The sequence below is a fragment of the Falco punctatus genome (genome assembly GCF_963210335.1).
Source record: "Falco punctatus genome assembly, chromosome: 1".
NCBI lineage: Eukaryota > Metazoa > Chordata > Aves > Falconiformes > Falconidae > Falco > Falco punctatus.
Window position 1 is genome coordinate 84,353,483 of NC_137580.1, and position 9,216 is coordinate 84,362,698.

The 9,216-nt window shown below is 40.3% G+C and overlaps 1 long non-coding RNA gene across 1 annotated transcript; it reads right to left on the bottom strand.

Moving 5' to 3' along the window:
• Window positions 1–1,166: 1,166 nt before the first annotated feature.
• LOC308071813 lies at window positions 1,167–6,239 on the bottom strand. Its single transcript, XR_013931314.1, has 2 exons — window positions 2,942–6,239; window positions 1,167–2,887 (listed from the first exon to the last, which is right to left on the bottom strand). It is a non-coding gene; the product is annotated as an uncharacterized lncRNA (long non-coding RNA).
• Window positions 6,240–9,216: the final 2,977 nt, after the last annotated feature.

The window sequence follows — 9,216 nt, forward strand, 5'->3', positions numbered from 1 at the left end:
GATGAGTTCTGCCTTTTGGGCTGATGTGGTACTCGCCAATGCTCCTGCTTCTATAACTGTAGTCTCTGTTGTTACCGCATAGCTGGTGTATCGGACTCCTTGTTCCATAAAGCTGCTTCCATCAGTATACAATTCCCAGTCTGGTCGCTCCAATGGTACATCCTTCAGATCTTCACGACTGGAATAAACATACTCAATGGTAGCCAAGCAATCATGTTCCAGTTGTCCTTCTTCCTGTATGGAACTTAAGAACACTGCAGGATTTACCAGGTTAGTTGTCTTTAGAATCACATCATCTTGTTCAGTCAATAACACCTGGTACTTCATCATTCAGCTGGGGGACAGCCAATGTCCCCCCTTCTGTTCTAGGACAGTTATCACCATGTGTGGAACATAGACTGTTATTGTTCTTCCCAAAGTCAATTTCTGAGCTTCTTGTATGAGCATCACTGTTGTGGCCACTGCTCGAAGGCAGTTTGGCCACCCTTTACTCACTGTGTCCAGTTGTTTAGAAAAATATCCGACTGGTCGTTTCCAGCTTCCTATCCTCTGGGTTAACACGCCCAGTGCAAGGTGTTGTCTTTCATGTACAAACAGCTGGAAATCTTTGGTTAGATCCAGCAGTCCCAAGGCAGGTGCAGACATTAAGGCACGTTTCAGTTCTACAAAAGCCTTTTGTTGTTGTGAGCCCCATACAAAAGGAGAGTTCTTTTGGGCTCATACAGCGGTTTAGCTATTAGCCCATAGTTCATGATCCAAAGGCGACACCACCCAGTCATTCCCAAAAATGCTCTGAGTTCATGAATATTTCTCGGCTCAGGTACACCACAAATAGCTTCCTTGCCATTTTTTCCTAATTGTTGTTGTTCTTTTGAAATCTCAAAGCCCAGATATATCACAGTCTGGCAGGCTGTTTGGGCTTTCTACCTGGATACCTTATACCCATTTAGTCCCAGGAAATTCAAGAGGTCAATAGTCACCTGTATACAAGTAAATCTTTCTTCTGTAGCAATCAATATATCATCCACTATTGTAAAAATAAATGCCCAGGTCTTGATTTATCCTGTTTCCAGATTTCAAGTTCCTTTGCTAATTGATTTCCAAAAATAGTTGGACTGTTTTTAAATCCTTGGGGTAATCTAGTCCATGTCAACTGCATCTTTCGCCCGGTTTGAGGATTTTCCCATTCAAAAGCAAACAGTTTTCTGCTTCCCTTTTCCAAAGGTATACAAAAGAAAGCATCTTTTAAATCAAGCACTGTAAACCACTGATAAGTCTCCCTTAATGCTGTTAACAGTGTATAAGGGTTTGCTACTACAGGATAAATATCCTTAACTATTTGATTTACTGCGCTCAAGTCTTGTACCAGTCTATATTCACCCGAAGGTTTTCTGACTGGTAAAATAGGAGTATTATACTCAGATTCACATTCTTCCAAAATTTTATACTCCAAAAATTTATCAATCAATTTCTTCAATTCCTGTCTCACTTCCGGTTTGATTGGATATTGTTTAATTCTCACTGTTCCTGCGCCTTCCTTCAAATCTATTTTAACAGGTTCTGCTAGTTTCGATTTACCAGGAATATTTGTTTCCCATACAGTAGGGATCACTGCCAAATCCACCTCCGGTCGAATTTCTTGTTCCTTTACTTTTTCTTGTATCATCAAGATATCTCCCGTTTTTGACTCAGGTATTTTCAAGAAAAGTTCTCCTTCGTCAAAAACAATTTGTGCATTTAATTTGGATAACAAATCTCTTCCTAATAAGGGTATCCGACATTCTGGTACATACAAAAATTCATGTGTAATTACCTTATTTCCAAATTTCAAATCCAGGGGTTGCAGGAATGGCCTGGTTTTGTTCCAATTTTTCCTTTACAGATATTTAATAAAAAAAATGTTGCTCCTATATCCACTCCCAATCTCACAATTTGAACAACATTTTTTTTCACTTTCTTATTATCAGAAGTTATAGCCATTACCAAATTATCTCTAATAGTTAGCTTACATTCATCCTGCCAATCCTTTCTTTGTCTTAAGTAAAAAACAAATCCACATTTGGCATTTTATTCCATTTCCCTTCTCTTTTACAATACAGCATTAACTGCAGAATAGTGTTATAATTCAGTGTCCCATTCGTGGGCCACTTTTCCTGATCATCCAATATATACAAAGGCCACCAATTATTACAAGACTCAAATTATTACAATACTCAATCATCTGGCTCTGCAGATCATCATGTAAATTTCCCCAATGTGCCAACATCCCAACAAAGAATTTTTCGGGATTTTGTCATTTACAGCAAGATTACCCATGCTTTTACTTTTAAACAACCGAGTTAACTTAGTTGCCATGGTGTAATCACTCACAATACAATACACAATTATTCAACTCTGTCACTCCGATCCACGGACCCACACTCCACACTCGCTTTTGTGCTCAATTGCACGTCTCACCCTTACAGCCACACTCACGCTTTCCCACAGTTACTTTAAACAAACATAAAACACAATATTATACCTCTTAATTTTCTTCTTAATACACAAACTCACACAAAAACAACAACAAACCAAAAAGCCCTTCTAACTTCTTGTTAGAGGCACTACCTTAGAGAACACTATAGCATATAGTTTCTCTTGTTTCCACTTTTGTCCAACCCTGCAATAGCTTTCGCTTATGTCTTATGGGCAGACGCCTAGGCTTCCACTTCCACAAGGATCCTTTTAGTCCAACCCTGCAATAGCTTTCGCTTATGTCTTACGGGCAGACTCCTAGTCCTACCCTGCGCAGCTTTTACCGCGTCTGACAGGCAGACCTACTCAGTGGGACTCCAACCCACTGGTGGGACTCCATCCCACTCCTTACCATACACTTATTATAGTGGGACTCTTACCCACTTCCTCTAGTGCACTTACTCACTTACTTTAGTGGGACTCCAACCCATTTACTACAATTAAAAAAAAAGAAGTGTCTTACCAAAAATCCAGGGAACGTCGCAAAGAGCCTTACGGATCGGGGATCGATGGGTATCCCCGAGAAATCCTCGGTGCCGGCTGGAACCGATCAGGTCCCCGACTCCTCCGGTCTCCTTCAGCGAGGTCCCATGTGGGTCGCCAAAACTGTTACCGAAATCTCGGAATGAAAAACTTATCGACACCAATGTGATGTAGATAAGCAGACACTTCTTTATTAACGGCTGGGTGCATGAGCGAGTCCTCTCACGATCAACGCACACCAGGTCTCAAAATTAGACACCATATATAGAACTTATTCATACCTATTCATCAAGTATTCATACATATCCATGATATTTCCCGTAAATCATTAACATATTCTCCTCCTATATCCGATTCTGCACAGTAGAGCTTAGAAAGGTCTAGAAATGGGTCTGGGGTACGATTTGGGTAGGTGGTATATGAGTCAGTGGTCGCGATCTCCCCCTGCCGGAATTACCTTTTACTAAAGTTCACAACTGCTTGGCAGGTAACTACAAGCTGTTCCAGTCGATTCTCCCCGGTTTCCATTAATCTCATATTCTGACATTTCAATACACTTCTACATACAGAAGACTGGTCAAATACAAAGAAACCTTTCAAACCCTGAAGTTATTACCTAAGTTTTAACAATGGTTCTAGCCCCTTCTTCTAGCCTTGGTACAGGAGGTACAGAAGATCTCATAACAGCTTTTACTGTGCAGCTATACATTTAAAATATTTCTTATCCTTCTATATTTCAATTTTATAAAATTATTTTATAAAATCAATTAATCAATCAAATAAAGTCAATCATTCTTAACTTATTAACAAATCGATAACACCACCACAGTTTTGCAGACAATGTGACACATCTTAAAATACTTAAGCTTTCTACCTCTTTATGCTCACAAGCTGTAACTCTGTTAATTCAAAATTCTTAATATTCACTCTGTGCAGCACATTAGACACACAAAAACTCTTAAGGTTTACTTTAGTTTGGGATCAGCAAACATTTTCCAGCACTGACTGCCTCCCAAAACCACAAGTCCTTCTCCCTTCCTCTCACGGCCCAGACACAGATAGACACCCTCATATCTGTAGCAGGGAAATGTGGTGACACAGAACTAAACACACCTGGAGTGCATTCCACTAGTCAGTCCAGACCTGCCTGACTACTATACTAAAATACTGCATGAAGCACAATGATGAGCGCAGTACAGACATGAAGAAAATGATTGTCACATTCCTTGACTAACCCATGACAATCCATTTTACTTACCGAGTTGAATCTCACCACATACTATGGCAAAATTGAGATTCACATGGGAAATACCTGAAAACATACTATTAAAATTATGGCAGTACATAATGTGCCCTGGCCTTGATCCTTCCAGCCATTTAAATACTTAATTGAAGCCTTTGGGACCAAGGAATTAAAAAGAATATTAAAAAAAGGAAAGATGTTCAGAGAAACCTATACAAGATTTCAGACAATAAAATATCATAGTGAATACTGCATGACTATTTGCTGCATTTAACATTTATTTATTATAATAGTAGATCCAAGTTTGCAGTCTCAGTTCTCTGACTAATTTAACTCCTGAAGTCTGACTGATCTCCACAGAATCTCTTGGCACTCGTTAAGGATATCTCTGCTAAGAAGAACATTTGCTAACATTGTCCTCAGTAAGCAACAGCTATTACTGTTCACTCACATTAAACTAGAGCCACCCCCTGGCAGATGTCCTAGTAAAATAGCCATCCCAACTCATTACATTTCCCATTAAGGGACTAAAGAAGATATTCGCTATTGAAATTATAACAAAATATTGAAAGATTCATAAACGTCCTCCCACCTCATTTGGGAAAGAGGAGATAGACATTATCGTAACCACTTTACAATATATTGCAAGACTTGCTAGCAGCACATCAGTGTCACTGCTAAATTATGATATTCCAGAAATGCCAGCCTTCATAACTGCAAAAGTAACCACAATTTCAGTAAACTGGAAGGACACATCAAGGTCTATAAAACAACAGTGTGAAAGGAATATGGTATTGGCCTTCCATTTCTTTTCCACCCCTTCTCTGCCATAGCTGTGTTTCCTGATCAGTTAAAAGCGAGGGTGAGCTACTTGTCTTCAACAGTATTTCAGTGGTCTTCAACTCAACTTTAAAGTCAGATCTCTAATACACTAGATGTCTACATGAAGTAACTGAGTGGCAATAGTCACAGTGGTTTAAGCAACAACGACATGCAGTTTCGAACCACATTAGTAGACACCTAACACAGACTCATCAGACAACCCTGCAGCTGAAATTTGTTCTGAAGTTTCCAGTCTCACCAGGTGCCATGCTCCCAGTTCCCTTGGGAGCGGACAGGACACAAGAAAAAGCAGAGGTAAGCAGGAAGCCTGCAACACCTCCACAGGGCAGCCCATCAGCCAGTGCCACAGGGCAACAACAGGTCTGGGCTGTGCTCCACTGAATGAAATTTAGAAAGCTTGTTTTCTGAAACAAGTCTCTTTGTATTGGGCACTTGGAAGCAATAATCAGGTTATAAAAATTTAAAAGAGACCATGAATTTTTAGTCTGATCTCTCCATTAGGATTAATTGTAAGCAGTGTAACAGAGCCACAACGCAGCCCCAGAGAGGAAAATCTTCTCTGTAATTAATTGTGCCATTTGACTAATAAAATAACGTGTATTTCCATTAACAAAGCTGAACACAAACAGAATTGATTTTCAGCTTTATTTGATGTAAACACAGCTTATTATCTTAATTAATCCTTCTCCAGGCTTTGTTTTCTGGAACACATTTATCTCAAATAAAGCAATACATAAGCACTATTTTTATCTTTATAGCCCCAAATATGATGTAGGAGCTCAGACCCCATCAAAGAACACGTTCATGTTACTAATGCTAAAACCCCATAAGTAGGTTCCTATTAGTTGAAGTAGTTGTATCAGCCCCTGGGCTTACTACCAAAAAGCATCATTTTGTGGCAAATGGCCCTTAATGCTCTGATCCACAACTAACCTGAGGTAAATGCTTACCACCAGCAGGGCAGCCCCAGGCAAGCTGCACCGCAGGTGAATGTGTAATTTATCATTCTCTTCTCATCTAGAAGAGACCCACACAATTATTTGTAACAATCTCTTCCGAATTTGCTGCAGTACCTGCTAAAAAGGCTTCCGAACCGACGCTTTCTTCCTTCACCTTCGTGCTGGGTGCCGAAGCCCCTCTGATGAGGCGCCGGTTCCCGCCGCCCGCGCCGTCGTGTGTCCCCCCCCCCCCCCCCCGCAGAGGAGGCGCCAGTTCCCGCCGCTCGCGCGGCCCCGCTGAGGCGGCGCAGGTTCCCGCCAGTTCCCGCTGGCTTCCCGCCGCAGGGCGGAGCTGAGCCCCGCCGGGAGGCTGCGGGCACCTCGGGGAAAGCACGCTCAGGAAAGGGCGAAACCCGCACAGCGTGAGGAAAACAGTGTGAGGAACGGCCCTGCGAGCACCCGGCGGCGGGGGGGGGGGGAGGCTGCTGCAGGCGCCGGGGCAGAGCCCCCTGCAGCCGTGGTGGAGAGAGCTGGGGAGCAGATCGCTGTGCTGCAGCCAGTGGAGGCCCCGGTGCCAGAGCAGATGGATGTTTCCTGAAGGAACTGCTGGCCGTGAAGAGCCCGTGCTGGAGCACATTTGCTCACCACAAACTCCCACACTTTGCGTTCTTGCCTCTCATTCCTTACATTTTCTTTCCCTCCCCTCCCACTGTACCACCACAGAATGGACCAGGCAGAATTTGGTCAATGGGCCACCTAAGTCAACATCCTGGTTTAAATCCTATTGTTTCACACACCTCAGAAGAGCATGACCATTCCAAAATGGATAATTAGGCTGAAATATGGTCCATTGGTGGTTAAGCCTAGAGAAACACGTGTGCTTTTTTATTCTATTTGACAATCCCAAATACTTTTTTAAAATTAACTATATAAACAGACAGTACCATTGAAAATCCAATCTGATCATTGTCTTGGTCCTTTTGCACTTAATTTAGTAAAGTGCATATAAGAGAAAAATACTTAAATGTACATTTAAGTGCAGAATATTCAGAATCAGCAGCACTGAAGGCTACGCTTAAGTGCTTTCCTGACTCAAGTTTAGTCAAATACTGCACTGTTCAAAGAACTTCATTTGCATTCCCACCTTTCACTGAATTTACAACTGTTTAATTATATTTTGTAATCATCCCAAGAGATGCAAAAGCTCACTCACTACCTGTATTCCTTTCTAACATCCTCATTTGTAGAACTCTATCTTTGAGAAATTTCCAAAAGAAATATTTTTTAAGTCTTTCATAACTTTGCTGCTTCTCTCTGGCTTTTCCTCTTTTTTTGCCCAGTCCTGGTTACGGTAACAGAATTCAAGGGGAAAACATCCTGTTTTCAGGTTTACTCTTAATTTCCTCTTCTCATCTCAGAAAGCCAATGAAAAACTTTCACACAGAAACCTCCAACCAAACAACCTGTATGTTTTAATGATAAAAAAATTACTCTTCTCTAGAAAGTGCACTCTCCATAGATATTTAATGTTACAAAACCCAGAAAGAAAAGATAAAATTGTGGCTTCAAACAACAATCAGTTTTTGTCTTCTTTGACTGGAAAGAAGTACCTTTGACTTAAGGTACTGGTACCAGCAGGAGACATCCTTACACAAGCACTTTTATGTACATTTTCCTGAACGTTCTGGGAAGGTAAAAAGCAGAATTTTATCTCTTTTTCAACGTTTGAACCTAACTGCAACACTTCCTTTACTCCTGTTGTTCTGAGGGCTTCTAAACTGCTATGACTTAACCACTACAGATTTCTCCCACTAATCTGACCAGGAACCAGAAGAGAGGGGAAAAAAATAATCAAGTGCTGCTGGGATTATAAACTGGAGAGAGTTCTGCAGAGAAGATATTAAAGGTAAAGGAGATAAAAAAAATAAAAATATTGGCTAATGCTTATAAATCTGAAAATTATAATCCATTTAAAAAAAAATCCTAGTTAAATGTAATTAGTAGATGTTCTATACAGTTGATCAAAATTGTACGAATAAACTAAAGCATCAGTATTTTTGTAACAAACCTTACGTAGTACAGAAAGACGAATTACAAAATAGCCACACTGAGCTATTAGATCAAATATGAGACTTCAGGATTTGTTTGCTCATTTGAAGTGGTTTATTCTGTAAGTACTTTCTTAGGTATAAAAAAAATAATTACAGTTTGCGTAAATCTTCATTGAAAAATAAGTGCAATGCTGAATGCAGGAATACCCGTTGTGGTTTCTGAATATATATTTCCAAATTCCTTTCAGATCCATCAGGAAAGCAGAACAGTGTATTGGAATGTCCAGTAACAATTTGCATTACCAATACTAGAAAAGGTGAGTTTAAGACTACTAAGATAAACTCAATAATTCTGCACATGAACCACCACAGTGCTTCAGTGATAAACAGACTCAGTGTATTCTTTATCTTAAACAGCATTTAAAGATATTCCAAACTACTCACTAATTTAGAACAAATTTTGTTTCCAGTAACTTGCCTTAAAGTCAGCCAGTGCTTGCTCAGCAGTATAATGCTCTCCTTTTAGAAACTGCACAGGGCAGCAATTCCATCATTAAACAGAACCATAAATAATTTGCCTTAATTTGCTCTGCACAACCTTTCTTTGATTATTATTGTATAGGTTCTATCATAACTTTAAGATGCGGTTTTAACAAATAAGTTTCCTTGTGTTCTCTTAATCATGTTGCTTTTTCAAGATTTTTAAAGCTACTCCGAAAAAGCTGTGTGCAATCCACTGAACAGCAGAGAATCCTTTTGCAGGAAGTTTTCTCCACAAGGATGACTTCATACTGCTTAAGGCTGGAAAGGCCTTTACATTATGGTGTATATTCTACCTGGTTATCCCTAGAGGTGACCCAAAGGACTTCACATGGTCAAGCGTGTGGCAATTACTATCCATTTCATTCCTTCTCAACATTTTTTTGACTAGTGCAGAAGAAAACAAGGCCACAAAAATACAAGGGTTTGCACTTCTAGCAAATCACTTCTAAAATGTTGCCTGCTCTTACTTGAGAAGCAGTAGCTGAGTTTGTTTCTCATTCACTGCAACACAAAGCACATTTATTTGCATGAAACTGTTACGGAGGCTACCTGGTCTCCATGGTGTGGTCTCAAGAACCACCTTTTGTTCTCATTAGTGAAG